At 39.8% G+C, this 20,000-nt stretch overlaps 1 protein-coding gene across 6 annotated transcripts in view; it reads left to right on the top strand.

Annotated features, from left to right (window-relative positions):
* The window catches only part of LOC135102872 (putative neural-cadherin 2), a 189,150-nt gene that overhangs the window by 37,899 nt on the left and 131,251 nt on the right, over window positions 1-20,000 (top strand). For 4 of the 6 annotated variants that reach the window (XM_064008465.1, XM_064008468.1, XM_064008467.1 and 1 more), the window contains exon 1: window positions 2,936-3,010. The exons of the other annotated variants lie outside the window; for them this stretch is intronic. The gene's annotated coding sequence lies outside the window, so the exon portion shown is untranslated. Of the gene's footprint in view, window positions 1-2,935; window positions 3,011-20,000 lie in introns of those variants that run through there. 6 annotated transcript variants of the gene reach the window in all.

Raw genomic sequence — 20,000 nt, 5'->3', positions numbered from 1 at the left:
CTAATCACACGCTTATGCCTTTACTGACAAGAACGAGGTGATGAAAGTGGGACCGGACAGCAAAATGATGCATAATATGATAAAGGTGATAGACCGTGTGTGTGTGTGTGTGTGTGTGTGTGTGTGTGTGTGTGTGTGTGTAGATTGCGGTGATAATCAGCGAGAGAGAGAGAGAGAGAGAGAGAGAGAGAGAGAGAGAGAGAGAGAGAGAGAGAGAGAGAGAGAGAGAGAGAGAGAGAGCTTGCCACCAGTGTGCAGCGAGAGGCAGGAGGTGGATGGTGATGGGAAGAGAAGTGAAAAGATCTCTATCATGGTGTTGTTGGAAGGGAGGGTGGTTCGTGTTGCCGGTCTGTTCAATTTCCGCGTTCCTGTTAGCAAACCCGATCCTGTTTCTCATCACTGCACCATAAAAGTAACCTTTCCTTGCTTTCTTAATTAAGTATATATATTTTTCTTATTAATTTAATCCACTGCTCGCAAGGAAATGCATCCCAAATGTATGAAGACATTCCTTGTGAAATGAGATATAATATGGTAAGATGAGCTTGAAGGAAACAACAAATAACATATTATTTGCATATAAATTTTAATCCTTTAGAGATCATTTAGGAAAAATGTGTTTATATATAGACAATATTTTTTTGTTGGTGGTGGCCGCAAGCTTTCTTACATTTTCCTGCCTTTTTGTCAATATATATATATATATATATATATATATATATATATATATATATATATATATATATATATATATATATATATATATATATATATATATAAATATATTATATATATATATATATAGTCCATGTTCCGCTTGCACACTTGCAATAAACCACCTTTGAGCCGCATGCGACGTAAATAGAATTATTGAGTGGGAAATACCGCGTTGCTATCAATAACAAAGTATTATTGTTACGGCACAGCACAACGAGAAGCATGGCCCGCCTGCCTGCTGCCCGTCTCGCCCCGCGTAGCCAGCCCCTTCCGCTCCGCCACACTTCTCCTACCTGTGCCAATGGGTTTATGATTCTGAGTCCGTAAATACGAACATCGTCACAGTATCGACAAGGACACGGACACGTGCTGAATATAAGTAAATGGATCTCAAATGGAGATGTTTAAGGCTTTGCAAACACAGGTTATATCGTGTGTTATGTTCCAGTATTCTCCTAAAACTGCAGTCGTTTATAATTCGATTAATGTGAATAATCGATGTAATAGCGCTGTAGTGATGTTATATTGCCCAATAAATGAAGCTGAAATCAAATTAGGTTCGTATTTGTTTCGGAAGTAAATATATTGCCGTGTGAAATTATTTCCGAGCATCTTCGCTGAAATGCACAGTACTCGTCTCATCGGGGAGGCGGTGGCCTGCTGATCAACGCTCAGGCGTCAGAAATCTGAGTTCGAATACCAGGAGAAGGAGGCCATTTTTCAAGCTGTCGAGTAGGTAAAGAATGCCCACGTGCTTCGGCGGCAACTGCTTCAGTTTTACTTTAAAAAAGTGCTTGCGCCACCACGGGCAGGCGCCGACCAACTAAGCCTCCGCAAATATGAGAGGATGACTATCTCAACTCCAAAAAAGGATTGACATTTTAATTGCCTTCGGGCGCCGTAGGTCATGGACATAAAAGAAAACATTATATTGTCGGTAGTGTTAATGGTCTTTGGGGCTTCATACATACTATGTTTTGCCTTCACTCTCCACCTAACTGTATACATTATTACCTGATGCATGACTGCACATGCATGCCACTTTTGATGATGGCTAAAAAAGACTTGAACGCGGCTGTCAGCACAATCACTATTCTCACGTCGCTCCCATCAATCACAGAAGCATTACCACCACCACCACTTCCCGCAACTGGCAAACACCAAAAGCAACAATATATCCAACGAAATGCGACCAGAAAAATGTGCAGGAAACTGGATTACCACCACTACCATTAACATCACCATCGTAGTACTACCATTAATACCACCAACAACACGTACACCAACACCGCTACTTCCACCACCACCACCAGCACCACCACCACCACCACTACCACTATCACCACCATTACCACCACCACCACCACCACCACCACAATAATACAACACCTATAACTACTACTACTACTACTACTACTACTACTTATAATACTACTACTTTCATCACTATCACCCCTACGTCAAATAAGATAACAACGACAACTAGATCACAACCACATTACCTCAGCCATCTTTTCCCAGTTCGCCACAGTACATCTTGGGAAAAAGGAAGTACGTACTTTATGTAAGTATATCCTCACGGCAGGAAAGTTTGCTGTCGGCTAACTTCCTTAAACACCCACAGTAACAAGCACACCATAGATCGAATGTCCTCTTGTGTGTGTGTGTGTGTGTGCGCGTGTGTGTGTGTGTGGAAGTGAGCGAGGTCGGAAGGAGGGAAGGGAGGCAGTGGTTGAGGGTGGTTAGTGGTGTAAGATGCCTATCCTATCCTCCACCACCACCACCACCACCAGCGAGCATTCCATGGAGCCCTCCTCTAATTAGAACCAATGCTCTTCTGCTTACTCTGTTGTGTTCGGGATTACGTTCAGTCTGTTACGTTATTGTAAAGTACTTCTTCATGTGGACCAGAATGAAGTTAGTGTTTGGCAAAAGTAGTTAATTCGTAATCTATTGTTATTAGCCATTATTATTATTATTATTATTATTATTATTATTATTATTATTATTGTTGTTTTTGTTGTACGAGCGTCCGAGCTTTAAAATATCGGCTCCTCGTCTAGGCCAACGAGATGTGTCAGCAAAGCTCTCCTGTATTAAGGAGTATTCCTGTCTTGGATTTAGTTTGTGCCTATGGAGGAAGCGACCTCGGCTTGACGGAGCGGGTGGCGGCGGTCGGCGCGACGCAGGTTGGTGGTCGGGCGGGGCTTCAGTGTGGCCCCGGCCTCCGAAGTGTTTGTGTGTGCGTAGTTCTGGTCCTGCCTCACGGCTCTCGTATTGCAAACTTGTCGAGGTATAGTTTTCTGTTTATATTTTCACTGATCTTTTGAAATGCATTTTATTGTATTATATTTCCTAATTGTTGTCACGCATCGTCACCTTAAATACTGAAATAAGGAAACTTTTATCCTTGCGTGTTGTTATGCTATTTCTTTGATAGCAACATTTACAGAAATACAACAACAATACAAGGGTTTTCATAATTTCCTCCCTACTGTTTACTGGAGAAACTAACTGCAGCATACACTACATTCACACATTTGTCTCACCGTGCGAGATTTATCATCACAGTCGTGAAACTGCAAAATGTGAGGAAAGCGCGTGTTGAAATATTGCCACACGCACGGTCATGAAGGATAAGAAAAAAAAGAAGCAGCATGGATCCGCAGGTGCTTTACTGTTCATGATAGATTTTCCACGTAACGGGGGACACTTCTTTATTTAACGATGGTTCCAGGTAGTGTTGTGCCTCGTGTCCAGTGGCTGTGGTGGGAGGAGCGATATAGTGTGTGGCGCCGTGGCTCAGATTTTGGTACTAGGTATTATACTCACTCAGGCGGCCGGACGCTGACGGCTTCTCGGCCACGCATGCTCGGAGTCACGCAGCCATGACACGTCACGTGAGGAGAGACCCTAAAATATATACTTTCCCTCCATTTATCAACATTACTCCTCCAAAAAACAGCAAGATAATTGATAGGACTCATTGCAGTAGTGAGACGTAGCCTTGTCTCGATCGGCTGGTGGTGCAGGGGAGGCCCTCCGCACCTGTTCGTGTTGGGGCTGCGTGGGTGACTTGAGGCATCATAATCGGGTTCTCGTGGGTATCAATATTTTATTATGAATGTGAGGTGGATGTCTAGGGAATATACGGTTGTCAAGAATAACAACATTCTTTAAGTTAATGAAATGAAATGCGTTTTTTTTTTTTTTTTAGCATGATTTCGAGCAAATTTGTCTTCACCATTGAGTGAATTTGATGGAATTTTAAGGTTTTGAAAATATAAGAAAGTAGGTTTGCGTGAGACGAAACTATTTGCATTTCTACACTTTGGAATGGCGTAGAATGCAACAACATCCATTCTTCAAGATGAATTTGCTTAGGTATCTAGCTGGAGTTTACAATGTGTTGTGTGGTTTCACGGTTTTGAAATATACTCGATTTAAAACTTTTGTTCGTCACGTCAGGATGTAGGTGTAGGATTGTGAATGACGATAACAAGCTGGGTCAAGTATTTGATTGATATTCACATATATTATTCTCTGTATGAGAAAAGTCAACCTTTAAATTTTGTATGCTAACATTATTGTAAAAAAAATTGAAGCAAAATACGTCATACTCGGTGTTCGCCGTGAAGGTATGCAAAAATTACCAGCTCTGGGGTAACCAGTAGTTACGATCACCAAGGAGGCGCTCGTGGAAGAAGAAAAACATTGCTAATAGAATGCGACCTCCCACGTAAACTGTCAGGCACGATTCTTTCTTTCTATTTTTTCTTGGCTGCAGTTGTTGCAGGTGAGTGGTTGGCACAATATCGGGAAACAAAAATGAGCGAAAACTGAATAATGTAATCATCTCTTAAGCCTCGATTTTCTCGCGTAAAACTGAAATCTGATGTGAAAGTTTGTCTCGAAAATCTAAATATAATCGTCTGAAATATCCACTTTTGAAAACGTAGCAAAAATTTGCTCACGCACTTTACTTTGGCGAAGCGGTGAAAATACATGACCGGAATTACTCGAACCAAATTATCCTTTTTTTTTTTTTTCCGAGAAGCGTCATTACCTAACAAGCTCAGTGCCTTAGCTAATGGCCGTGGGCTCCGCAGCTTTGCCGTGTGCTGCCGTGGAGCTGGTGAGATGGTTAAGTTGTTTGTTCGCGTTGAGACATCCCGTGAACGGTAAATGGCATAATTGCGTCCAGTGAAATTACGAACACCCATAACAAGGACTCACAGGAAAAAAAAAATATATAAAATCTTTGCAAAAAAAAAAGGGGGAACGTTGAAAAGATACAGATTTCACCAGCCAGAAAAAACAACAACATTTATATACGTTTATATTGGAAACTGAGACTATTGGTATTTCTCTATTATGGCGTAACCCACGTTGTATATTTTCCGTGGGTATTTGTAACATTTTTTGTGTGAAAGAATTCGGCTTAACCCGGAGGCTGGAGGGACAGGTAGTGGCGGGGACGTGGCGGTAATGGTAAATTCGAGTACTTAAACAGCAGGTACACGCTAAACGAAAGGAGATATCCGCGAACAGATGTGTGGAGACTGAAAGAAAAAAAAATACTTCCAGCGCATGAACAAGGAAGCTCGTGCTGACAAAAGAACCTTGTTTCGTCCATGAGCAGGTGGCACACGTACACACAGGGCGACACCGCTATGCATGAGGCGGATTTCCGGTGACAAAAGAAAGCGCACATGTCAGAAAATATTGGTATAGAAAATTGAACACAGATTCACACAACAAAGGAGAATGGAAGAATACCTGGAGGACAAGAGTTCACACGGGAACGCACATGAGCTGTCACGCTCACGGCAGCAGGTCTTTGGAGCATACAAGGAAGAGAAAGATTTTTACCTGCGAAAATCTACTACAATCGCAAGATTTTACAATACACACACCAACATCCACACCCACACACACCAACATCCACACCCACACACACCAACATCCACACACACACACACACACACACACACACACACACACACACACACACACACAGACCGAGAGAGGGCGGGTCACACCATCGTCTCGACACATACAGATGAAAGAGGTTTACATTCAATATAAGCTAGCAGGCTCAGTGGAGGACGTCGATAGGGGCGCGAGAGATGAACAGGTACTACACACGCCGTGAAGAGAGACATCCACAGCTGGTCTTGGATACAAACACAGGTGGGAGGCGCACTCCACGGGAACAAACACGTTTATAATGGGTCTTATTACACACAGGAGGTGGTGGAAACACGGGTCCTTACCTAAACACACACACACACCCACACACACACACACACACACACACACACACACACACACACACACACACCCACATACACAGATATAGATAGATAGATGTTTATTGACCACAATTTTACAATGTGAATTACAATGTTAAATACTCAAACGTAAGAATTATATATGCCAAAAAAGTAATTAACTGCAATCCAACACAAATAATATCCGCAAAAATATAATATCCCACATACACATAAAAGAAAACCTATATCGCTAAGATGCTCCGCTATATGCAGTATGATCCTCTCTGTCATAATATTTATCATAAACCCAAACAATTAAAACTATAAATGACAATTAAATAAGTAAAGACACGAAACTAAATGTATACAACACACACACACACACACACACACACACACACACACACACACACACACACACACACACACAAAAGGCAGGGAAGAAAGTAAGGAGGTACAGAACTACAGCTCACTCCTACAATATCAACATCCGTAACCGGGTCATTCCCCTTAAATTTAGATACTTGCACCTTCCCCTAAGCCCGGCCCTCTGCAGCTTCACGAGCGGCGTGTCCTCCCTCCCAGGAAGCTAAAACCAGACGTTCTCTGCCAACACTCGTATGTGTGATGTTCAGAATTGGTAATTAACTCTCCCCTCTTCTGAAAATTTCCCCCCGAGCTAATTTTACCTTATTTCTTTTTTTTTTTTTTTTATGAAGGTGTTTATGTAATTATCGCTTATTTCCGTCCCTCATTCAGAAGTCTTTTGTGTCGTCTCCTCCTCTGCCTCCTCGTTCTCTACTCTCCTCTGCTCTGCCCACATTCTCTCTCTCTCTCTCTCCCTCTCTCTCTCTCTCTCTCTCTCTCTCTCTCTCTCTCTCTCTCTCTCTCTCTCTCTCTCTCTCTCTCTCTCTCTCTCTCTCTCTCTCTCTTGCCCTCCACTTTCTTCACAGTGTTTTCCTTGCCCTTTGTCACCTAAAATGTGCACACTTCTCCACCCTGCCGAACCTTTCCTACATCATCTTTCGCGTCCACCGCCCTCCGTCCTTCACTTTTTTCTTTCTACGCTCCCTCCACCTATTTTTTTTTCGCCGCACCATGTCCCACCTCACTCGTCCTTCCTTCCGAGCCGCCCCGCACCCGCACACCACCAAACACCCTTATTTACACAACATAGCACAGACTGCTAACGTTGCCACGGAAGACGTTACATAGATTAAAGTTGCACTGAAGGATCTCGCTACTTATTTCTCTTATGTTTTGTTGGGATGGCTTAAAACACACAGCATATATATATATATATATATATATATATATATATATATATATATATATATATATATATATATATATATATATATATATATATATATATATATATATATAAATATATATATATTTCTGCTGTGTGTTTTAAGCCATCCCAACAACAAAACTTCATATCCTGCCAGTCCATCCAGCTCTCTGCTGACTTTGCTTTCTATAATTATTCACTGGTTGCTTCAATTGCCCATGTATTAACTGTGTATGAGCCTATGTTAACTTTTTTTGTCTCTAAACTGTAAGCAAGATTCCCCGTGGTAGAGACTCTGCATTTGTAAGGGGGTGGGGGCTTTCTGGCCGCATTGCGGCCGAGTTGGAAGAATACTATCAGTGTATTCCTTGCGTATCGTAAAAGACAACGAGAAGAGGCGGGGCGATGGATCTGGGAGGCCCCCTTACCTGCGTATCTTCATTCTTGCATTGAGACAAGGTTTGATGTGGTGTCTTATCTTGGCTATCTCCCTTTAAAATTCATTTAATTCAGCCTTTGTATACTTGCATATAGTTAGCAGTCGAGATGCTCAATGTTGTGTTCTTCCAAATATATGACGCTTTCTTCTTATCATTCTCTCTGCCGCGTCAAGCACTATTCTCTACATTCCCTTTTGATTAAGCTGCTGCATTCACTGCAGGACTTTCCATCCTTATGTTAGAAGTGAAAGAATATTTCATATATAAACGTTTGTATTTGATTTGCTTATGATCTGTATTTACAATTTTTCATACTCGTACTTAAATTTCATGATGTATTTATCCAATCCAATTACCGAACATCAATCTTTTTCTTCACATTTATTTTCAAATCTGCGTTTGGCTTCCTCTGTACAGTTGCAAATTTGTATGATTTAGAGCATGCATCTAGTTCCCTAATACTGTTTTTCTTACACTCTTTGAAAGTCACAGCTATGAAAAGTATTGAATCTTGCGTTTGTTCTAAATTTCTTTGAATTATTTTCGCTAAGCCTTGCTATAGCCTCGTCTTGGCAGACTTATGATGGACCACGATCCAGTGTGATTTCCCCCATATTTCTTGTTAGTTTGAATATTAAGCCTGCCACTTTTTCGTTTAAGCTACAAAAATATTTAGTATTCCCTTTCAACTCTACCAGAAAATCTCATGTATTTTTCCCTTTGTAGCCAAAACACTTTATATTCTTTTGTGTTCTAAAACTACATCTTTAGTTCTTCTAGCCTCACTTAGATCTATAGTATTCAGTTTTACACCCTGTATCGAACTGCACGTTCGTTTACCAGTGTTGTATCACTATGAGTACCGAGGTCGAAGTTCCTAGGGCGGTTGTGCGAATCCAGAGATTCTTAACCCCGTCTTGGCGTGGAGTAGGTCTGACGGCCACGGTGACCTGCTGCTCCTTCGCAGCTGCGACTGGCGAATGTAGATAGGGATGTGGAGGTCAGGATTAGCAGGGATGGGGACTTGAAGCCAGATATCATGCCACGCTTACACACACACACATACACACACACACACTCACACACACACACACACACACACACACACACACACACACCTCAGCGTAGATTTAGAGATTTCAGCACAATGGTAAACACCCATTCTCGTTGAATTATTCTGCAATGGAAATTGTCCTCCGTGATTTGTTTAACATTTACTGAGCTTTCCAACGAACTCAACAAATGCATCATCGATTCACTAGAGAGAGAGGATTTACCTTCTCTTATTTGTTAAGGATAAATTTTGACACGTTAGAGGTAAATAATATTTTATTCTTTCATTCAACAAAACACGTTATTCATTAATAAGCTATGTCAGGTTATTTTAAAAATCAGTGTTCTTCGATCGATCATGGATGGAAATTCATCCCAGATCCTCAGAGAAAAGGAATGGAACGTGCAAGATTGAACAAGAGATCTTGAGCAAGAATCTCGGAAGAGAATAGGAGAGGAAGGGTAAGATCCTCGTCGACTCACCTTTGGAGATCTTCCACTTTGAGATCTTCAGCAGCTCGTAAACAAGATTTAGATCTCCTTGGTGTCCATAAAGCCGAATTTGAGATTCCTTAAAGTAAAACAATTGCATCGAGTGCGTGCTGCTAGTAAAGCGTCCAGCCATTACTACCTCCCTCGGCGAGAACATGGCGGGCTGAGGTGTTCGGAGAGACGTGAGGTGCCTGTGAGAATAGTCTCTCCTCCCTTGAAAGGATCTTGGTAAGACGCTTGGCGAAATTCACGTTTATTTTAATTTCTTGATGAACAAAGATGGCTGTCCATTTCACTTTTGTCCTTGTGGTTCTTTTGAGTATTTTCTCCTCCACCTCCTCTTCTACTTCACCATCAGCGCCACCTCCTCCTCTTCCTTCTCCTCCTCCTCCTCCTCCTCCTCCTCCTCCTCCTCCTCCTCCTCCAGTGTTCTCGCCAGCACTCTTTTCCTCTTCAGATCCTCCTTTACTACTTACTATTTACTATTTACTTACTCCTTTACTATTTACTACTTAGCCCGCGCGCGTGCGCGCACGCACGCACGCACGCACGCACGCACGCACGCACGCACGCACGCACACACGCACACTTTTTTAAATTAAGATTGTCCTCCTAAACATAAGAGGACAAGGGCGAAGTAAGAGCTCTTCCAGGAAAGTGAGGTTTACTTAATTAGAGTAAAACATGTCTTTATTGAGGAGGTGGTATGTTCTTACTGCACGAAAACCTTTGACATTTGCCGTAGATGACCTTGGTAAGGACATTGTGGCTTCTTGTTTGTTATTAGCAGCCTGTTCATGTAAGTGCTGTGAGTTTGCTGTCGTAGGGCTGTGATAAATGAACTAGGGTAAGAAATGTTTAGTCATTCTGTCTCAGTATATGTCCACGTAGTTAAGAGTTAGTTAAAAAGTAGTGATATAGTAGACAAGAGAGATACAGATTTATTTGTCTGAGGATTGGACACAACCACCCAACTACCCACCCGCCCACCCTTCTTCCATTCCACTTCTTACTTAATATATTGGATTTTTTTTTTTTTCTCATGAGTCGCCTTGCCTCCCCAATCTCCTCTCGGGTACTCATCTATCCCTGCACAGAGAAACTTGTTCTTGTTCACAAGGTCTGAAGGATGTATGAGATGTAAGCGGCGAAAATTCATAGCTAAGATCATAATATTATTCAAGAACGGGTCAATAAATCCTAATCGAAAGCCACTGAAATCGAAAGAGCTCCAGTCAATTTGCTTCTCCCACAAATCGTCGTACGTGTTTTTTTTTGTGAATGTGCGATTTATTTAGCGTATGATTACAAGGAAGGCTCCCCGCAAGCAGATTAGAGGAAACTGTGCTTATATATTGAAACATCAAATTTTAAAAGCTAATACGAAATTTATAACCATGGCATGACAATATTCATAAAATAAATTATGAATTATTTTGTTGTTTTTGTTTTTGTTGTTGCTGTTGCTAATAATGTTTATTATTATTACTATTATTATTATTATTATTATTATTATTATTATTATTATTATTATTATTATTATTACTATTGTTCTTGTTGTTGTTATTGTTGTTATCAAATCACTTTATTTATTGATTGATTGATACTTGTTGTTGTTATTATTATTAAACTAATTAATTTACTTATTTATTGATTGATACCTCTTTTTTTTTTAACTATGCACACACATGTAAATATTCTAACACACACACACACACACTCTCTCTCTCTCTCTCTCTCTCTCTCTCTCTCTCTCTCTCTCTCTCTCTCTCTCTCTCTCTCTCTCTCTCTCTCTCTCTCTGTCTCTCTCTCTCTCTCTCTCTCAATACAACGATCTTCGAAAGGAGTTGAACTATCAGGGAATCAATCATTGTTCCTGTGAAGAAAAAGTTAATCATTGTTCATTTGAAGAACGATATGAGAGCAAGTCATGGAGTCGATAAGTAATTAGTGCCCAGGATGTAACGCTCCCAGTCAGTAATCAACAGCGGCAGCGAGCACCCTTCCCCTTGCGACAGCCATCATCTAAGTTCATTAGTAATGTACACACAAAATAAATAAGAACGTCTATGATTAGATTTAGAGAAAGAAATTGGGTTACCATAATAAAGACAATTCTAAAATTTGCACGTTGCATTATGGAATTGAAGGATAGAGCAAGAACATTTACATCACTCACATATTCAGTAGTGAAGGTAAAATGAGTTTCACGCAGGAGCTGAGACCAAACAGTCTCATTGTTCTCCTTTAATTAGTGTCGTCAACTTCTGAGATAAAAAAAAAAAAAATGTTGCCTCCGATCTGCTTTCGGGATCTTGTTTCAGGAACAAACTCAACATCTGCGCTAATCACATTTCTCTCCCTCCTTGAATATTCCGCGGACTTCACCCTCCTCCTTGAAATATTTCCAATACTGTGTATTTTACATGAATGAGATCCAGACACGAACGTTGTCTGTGTTGAAGCTTCGACTGCAGTCAACACTGCGGACGACAGACATGAAGTTAGATGACGTCTTTGTTTCCTATTATCTCGTAAAAAATATATTTTACTTTAGCGGAAGCATGGAATGTCTGATAAATGTGATAACTCTCAAAACTAACTGAAGTATTAGCATGTGAAATATGTATTTAACCAGTTTTGGGATGATGCAGACTATTCCTTTTATGTTGTAAGTCGGAGGAGGAAACTCACACACTTGATTGTCATTACTTTCCCTGTGTGTCTGATATCATAATAACGCAGTGTCTGATATCATAATAAGGCAAACACCATTTTACCTACCAATGTAATTACACTAATTTGAGAAGGATCATTAGTTTCAAATGTGAAGAGATATTTATGCTAAATTCTAGGAACTCGACTAGTAAAAACAGATAGATAGAGACAGGAAATACTTGCGTGTGTGCTGCTTATTACCCAGTGTAAGGTTAGGAAAGGGAGAATGTAAACACACTGCAGATCATCTAGCTTATTAACATGTCTGTGAAACAATGGCAGTGCTATAAGTGATCATTTTGGTAATCAATCCACTTACCAGACCGACATGTTTATAGTTTTAACAATGTACTACCGTGCCCCTACACTCTCAAAGCTGTCAGCAACTCTATCTGTTCTGTCATATACTTTTTTTTTATTAATTGTCCATTAAAACACCTTTGCCATATATCTCCCTCACACCTGTCTCGCTGCACAAACATAGATCACGTAGACCTCCCTCTTCAAAAGTCACGGTGTTCATCATCACAAATCTGTATCCTGTCTAACCCTCTTGTAACACTAAATAAAATGGTGGTGATGGTGGTGGTGGTGGTGGTGGTGGTAGTATAGTAGCATGTGGTAGTAGTTAGTAGTAGTAGAAGTAGTAGTAGTAGTAGTAGTAGTAGCGAAATTATTTTGAATGTTCAGTAATAATGTTGATGATGATGATGATGATGATGATGATGATGATAATAGTAATAATATTTATTATTATTATTATTATTATTATTATTATTATTATTATTATTATTATTATTATTGTTGTTGTTATCATTATTAATATAGTTGTTGTTGTTGTTGTTATAAAGATAAAATTACAAGCATTGTTGGTGTTGGTATTCCATGCCAGGGAGAAGTAAACCTTCACGCGGTGTTTGCATTCTCTCAGCACATATGTTAGCTGAAAATATGACACTACGTCAGGGCAAATTTATCGCCGGGGGAAGTGAGCCACACCTTCGCCATATTACAGGTGGGTGTGATTCAACCAAATGTGAAATAAATACACGCTAGCAGGAGTGTATACTCGTAAATGAGAGTATGGGAGAGCGGGCAGGGCGAGGGCGGGATGTGGAGGACAAGGGTGGAAGTGGGGTGCTACAGTGATGGAGAGTGTGGAACGTGAAGTGTGCTGGTGGGCTGGAAGAGGTGCAGTGTACATAGTTAATGCCCGTATGAGTAACAGTTCGCTATGGTCCAGTGGTGTGGTTGTGACGTGGTTATGGCGGGCTGGTAATGGCGGTAGTAGTGATGGTGTGTTAGCGTGACAGCAGCTGCGGTGGTGACGTGTTTCACTCCACACTGATTGCCTATCCGGGCACCAACCAACCAACGAAGCCGTGCCTGATAAATAGTTTTCAAGAAGCGCCTATTACGTGTTTGCCTTACCATTAGCTCCTATACTACTGCTGATATTGTTACCATTGCTACCCTTTGATGTTACAGTAACATCAGTAGCAGCAGTATCAGCAACACTAACAAGGGCTACAACGGCTACCACCACTGTTATTGCTACTGCTACTACTAGTCTGTAATAATGATTTTTTTTCTTGTTTTTCTTATCTTGTTTACCCCGCAGAGTGGCTTGGACCATTTGTGTAGCAAGGGCACACACACACACACACACACACACACACACACACACACACACACACACACACACATCCTTCCATCCATCCATCCATCCACACATCCATCTGCACAGCGCAAACACTCAGGAAGGTAGGAGTCCTAGCTTTCCGCTCCTGCCGGAAAGACAAGGTCACAACTCTTCGGCTTACGCCCCGCAGCCATTCGCTGGTGGTGAACACTGGCGGCTCCTTAAAAGAAAACGTACTTTTATTATTATTATTATTATTATTATTATTATTATTACTATTATTATTATTATTATTATCATTATTTTATTATTATTATTATTATTATTATTATTATTATTATTATTATTATTATTATTATTATTATTATTATTATCATTATTATATTATTATTATCATTATTATTATTATTATTATTATTATTATTATTATTATTATTATTATGATTATTATTATCGTTTTATTTATATTTCATTTTTCATTTTTCTTACTAATTTTTAACTATGATCTATTATCTATTTTGTCTCCACCAGGCCCACGATTCCAACCTGAGATCTTTTGGTTGAGAACCGAGCTCACAAACAATTGACCCTACCAAGATCCTAAAAACAACAACTACAACTAGAGCTACTACTACTATTACTACTACTACTACTACTACTACTACTACTACTACTACTACTACTGTCCCTAGCACCATCACCATTATTTACTTACTGCTACTTTTCCTTTTGCAATAGCATGAAACACTCTCAAGGGTGAGAGGTACATTCGCGAGAAGGGGAGACAGAGAAGAGTGTACGTATAGGCAAGTGGAGCATAAGGGGAAAGCGCCCAACAATTCAGGAAAGAGAAATTAGAGGGAGAGAAAAAAAAAAAAGCAGCGTAACTTTTGTGTGCGGAGAAGCGGCTAAAGTATCGTGCTCACCACGGAAGGGAGACGGAAAAGTAGGACGAGACTTCGCAGAAATATTTCAGGTCCGTGGATGGGAAAGATTTTGCCGCGAGCACGAAAGAGAAAAAGGTAAAGAAAGGAGCGAGATGTGCCATCATTCTGGGTGAGAGAACATTCCCTCTTAACGAATGACGAATACATAATGGGTTCGAACGCCCCCAGGTGGAATATACGTGTGGTTCCAAGGGAGGAAGTATTTTTCCTTCAAAGTCCAATATGCTAATCAAGTATACGTAGCTACGATGTATTCCGTCTTCAAATGGCCGCAGTGCACGAGCGATCGAGCGAAATATTTGATGAAGCAATGTCAGTAAGAGTCTTCCTCTATTTTTTCTTGCAATAGTTGTCAGAACATGTTGAGAAAGACATTGCCCAAGGAACACTGACTTTTGAAAGTTCAAGAAAAGCAATTATATGAAAAGAATTTTAGCAGGTTTGCCCAATTAGTGCTAACAGAAGACTAAAGAAAGAATCGTGGAGGGTAGGACGAAGAGGAAGAAAAAGAGAGAAGGTAAAGGAAGCGTTTCAAACAGAGGAGTAAAAGAAAGAAAAAGACATGAAGGGAAAAGACAGTTGGAGGACAAAACCTTGCAATAAGAGAATGACATACACCTGAAGATGAAGAGGAAAGAGGAAGAAGTGACGTGGATGGACACTGACGCTGAAGACCATCTTGTCGCTGTGGTTTAAAACATAGACTGGGAAATGAGTAGGGGAAGCTGACGACGTCTCTCCGAAGAACGAAAATTACAGAAATTGCTTCACCGATGACACGTTATATGTGAGGAGAGTGAAGCCAACTGTAGTATGATACGCTAAACACACAAAAAATCCTTTTATAACGAATGCGGTTGCTGGAGGAAGATGAGGAGATGTGTAGCTTTTCTGGTGAGCTTCGTGACAAGATAACAAATAAAGTGTCAACAAGAATATACATCAATAGGTTGTAAAGAAGAAAAATGAGTGATCATCGCATGGACTCAGAGTGGCGTTATGTCTCACATCCCTGGTTCGTGAGAGCCCCGAGGCGTGTAACTGGTGTAATGATGTTATGCGGGACGCTGCCTCTTGCTATCTGCTCTCTGACGGAAAGTGAGGCGCAGACTGTACTAGGGAAGGGCACAGAGTAAGCGGCGTGTTTGTGTGCCGCTCAGAGAGAAGAGGGCAGGAAACTTGTGGACGTAATGTGCAAGAAATACGGAGGGAGGTCGAATTGGATAAAATAAGATGAGTGGCTGGGATTTAAGGCTTTCAGGAAGATATAAGACCTTACTTTCTTAGATTTCCTCTGGTTTCATTTTACATTTGGATAAATAAATACATCATATGCAGACGTTTTGGAGAACGTAAGATGCAATGACAATATTCATCCACAAAATCGCTCGCATTGGTTTAAATCGTGTCATCAATCCCTAAGATTTTCCTCTGCATGACGAATATTTTGAGAAGAAGCGTATTTGGTGACGGTTTGTGTTTTTCGTTATTTCAAAACCTGTATATATCAAACTAGCATTTATAAACTTTGATCACAATATTCACGATTGGAAACGAGTTTTTCAGTGATGGTTTCGACGTCTTGATACGATGAGTGATCTTCCAGAGAGCAAAAAAAAAAAAAAAAGTACTTAAGGATGCGAGCAGGACGGTCAGCCCGTTTGGAAGTGATTGGTCTTGACTGAGGGGAGTCTCCCATTTCTTTAAGGAAGAAAGTCAAAATCCAAGCGCTCTTTTTTACTGACCTGCAGTAAGAAGAAAAAATCTACCCTAGAAGAAATATAAAATAAGAAAATAGAGATATTAGTTTTTTTCTCATTCCGAAGAGACATGTGATAACTATAACACATAATATAACTTCATAGCTCTATTTTGTCTCGTAAACATGTTATGCATTAAACATGATAATTTAGAAGTTTTTTCCGGGTATTTTTCTTTTTTTTTTCTTTTTTATGGTGATATCTGCATTTTAATGCAGTTCGTACTTATTGAGGAAAATGGAAATGGAGGTCTGTGCTATTTATTGACATACATGTAGGAGCTCAAAATGACCCGATATCCATGTTACTTCATTACCTTGTCCTCTGGTGCGATCTGCGTCCCTGTGTCTTCCAGCTTATTTCACCGAGTTTAATCAATACGAGTTCCTTGTCCTCGCCCTCTCTCTCACGGACCCAATGTTGTTTTTCGTTCTTCACTCTGAGAGGCAGGAGATTGAAGTAGCTGGGAGATAGACTTAGCGACATAGAATGAAAGTCGAAGAATGGCAGTGCATTCGTACTCAAGTATTTGCAAGAGAAATTGCTTGGCAGGACGAGAGATGTATGGTTGACATTCACTAGCCAGAAAATGGAGGGTTTTGAGTATACATGTTTGCTTCGCTGATATATATATATATATATATATATATATATATATATATATATATATATATATATATATATATATATATATATATATATATATATATATATATATATATATATATATATATATATATATATATATATATATATATATATATATAAATGAAAAAAAATGTACATCCATAAAAGGGAGCTCGACGTGCACATCCCGACTGCTCCTGCCCACACTCACGATGACCTAAATACAACAACTCGAAAATTCTCTCCTGCCCTCATCAACGCTCAGGTTTTATGCCCCGGACTTTGACAGGCTAATATTTGCACATACCTTAAAGAGGAGGAAGAGAAGAGCGGATAAAGTACGAGGGAAGATAATGAAATGGGAGGAAGGAGAGGGAGAGCAGGAAAAAAAAAAAAACGTATAGGACGAGATGCAGTACGAGAGAGAGAGAGAGAGAGAGAGAGAGAGAGAGAGAGAGAGAGAGAGAGAGAGAGAGAGAGAGAGAGAGAGAGAGAGAGAGAGAGAGAATGATGCAGCTTGTAGACAAAATCCTTGGTGATAAAGACAAGATCCTTGGACTGGTAATCAGAACACGACTAGAGGCAATGATAAACTTTATAAATTTGGGTATATACAATAGAGAAAGGAAGGAATTGGTTTTCAAAAAAAAAAAAAAAAGATAGCTGAAATACTCGATCAGGTTTTCTTCCCGAATTAATAGAGAACTTTATTAAATGATTAGATATTTTATATGATAAAATGTCTAATGGCATGATCATGATAAATGAATTCATATCAGTATGCCTGATGGGTTGTTGCAGCTAACTTAATTTTTCTTATGTTCTTATGTCCTTAGAAAGGCTAGGAAGAGGAGGAAGGCTGGCTACGGTAGTGGTGGACCTGGAGGCATTATAGGCATGGAGGCAATAATTAGCAGAAAGCTTCTTGAATTATCATTATATTATATGCTGAGTTAACTTATTGTGTTGACCATACACGAGCACCGTAAGAGAAAACGAACAAGAATGAAATTAATACGGAAATCTTCCCAAAGGAAAGTCCCACGTAGTAGGTAAGGGAAAAATGTTTTTAATGAAGTGTCACTTTCTTGCGATGCTTTCGGTTCGTACTATAACCATTATTTATCTAGTCATATATTTTATTTATTTATTTTTTTTTTTATGTGTAGGTGATCGTAATACTATTGTAAGTGAATACCTGTATAAATACAGAGAACAGAATTATTATACCTTTTAAAAACTTGTGCCATAAACCTGAACATTATCTTGCTTTTCACTTGAAGATTTACAAATTTGAAATTCTGCAGACTGCGTTGTTGATGGCCACCAAAATGCAAAATGCACCAAAATCACTTCATACACTGCTTGATAAAGAACATCATACACCACTTTTCAGGCAGCGGTAGAATCTTGTACCAAAGTTTCTTTGTCAGACTCTTAGCGAGCGCCCTTCCTCCACCGCTGCTAATTTTTGTCTCCATAAAGCAAACTCCGTAAAGAGCTTAATCTCATTTTCAAGAATTAGTGGCGCGTACCAAGATGAAGATAAACTTGGTGGTAATCCTTCAAGGCAGCCACTGGAGTAGTAAACGGAGGGATTATTGATTAACTCATCTATTTATTTATATATTTATTTATCTAGTTATTTATTTATTTGTCTATTTATTCAATATTTTTTTGTTTGTTATTATATCTAAGTCAGTCATTGGCCATGCACGTTAAATTTCGTGGAGTCTTTTGCGAGAGTACTGTCAAAAAAGAAAAATGTATATGTCATTGTTTTTATATTTCAAATAGTAAAGAAGCGCAGCAGCAGAAGCAGCAGCAGGTGAGGAGTGATTACTTGTACGTGAGCTGCTTATCTGAGAGTGGTCTGTGTCAGAAATTCTTGTATTCTGTCCTAATAATTTTGTCGAAGGTCCTACCGATTTTGACGGTATTTATTTCTGTTTCTGCAGAAATTTATTTTCAAACATTTTTTTTTTTTCTAAAACTACCTGCGTCTTACCCGTTCCCTTTCTTCAGTAATTTTGCTTAACCATATTAATGAACTAAAGATTTATATCATCGACAACATCTTGGATATTTTTGCTCCCGTGTGCAGCCTCGGGGCGGAGAGGCTGACTTGCTGAAGCCAAGCCTATTGAGATAAAATAATTTCAGTGTCGCTTTTGCCTGGATATCTCATATTTCTTGAGGCTCAGTTCCAAGCTGAGGGACGACAACTTGGAGGACGCTCACGGCTTTTTCGCCCCCGAGGGCTGAAGGAGAACGTGGCAGAAGAAAAGAAATAGAAGAATCAAGAGGAGGAGGAAAATAGAAGTATGAGGATGAGGAAAGGACGCGTGTGAAGATAAAAAAAAAGACGATTGAAAAAGGAAGAGGAGAAAGAGGTGCAGTGAGAGGAGGAATGATAAAACTACTACTACTACTACTACTACTACTACTACTACTTCTACTACTACTACTGTTGCTGCTACTACTACCACAACTATTGCTGCTACTACTGCTACTAACTACTACTACTACTACTACTACTACTACTACTACTACTCCTCCTCTTGCTGCTGCTGCTGCTGCTTCTGCTGCTGCTGCTGCTACTACTACTACTACTATTACTACTACTACTACTACTACTACTACTACTACTACTACTACTACTACTACTACTACTACTACTGTTATTATTACCATCATCAACAACAATGACAAAAATTATAACAATGTAAAAGAGAATGAATATAAAGAAAACCTAAACGAATAGAAAGTGCAGAAGGAAAACAAAGGCAGAAAAATAAATCAATGAAACAATAGAAAATAAGGCTTATGAAGGATGAAAATAACGAAGCCTACGGTGAATGGTGAATGAGATAAGAGAAGACTGGCAGGGAGCGGCGCGGCGTGTGTCGAAAGTGGGTGATGGTAATTAGCGTAGTTAAGGCGAAGCCAACTTTGACTTGCGAAGAGCGTGAGTTATGTGTTCAGGCGGAAGTTTGACGCTTCTGAGATTGGCTCGCGTTGCTTCCGTGGATGT

The sequence above is a fragment of the Scylla paramamosain genome, chromosome 8, assembly GCF_035594125.1.
Source record: "Scylla paramamosain isolate STU-SP2022 chromosome 8, ASM3559412v1, whole genome shotgun sequence".
Classification (NCBI taxonomy): Eukaryota; Metazoa; Arthropoda; class Malacostraca; order Decapoda; family Portunidae; genus Scylla; species Scylla paramamosain.
The sequence above is the reverse complement of the archived record's forward strand: the minus strand, read 5'-3'. Positions and strand labels throughout refer to the sequence as shown.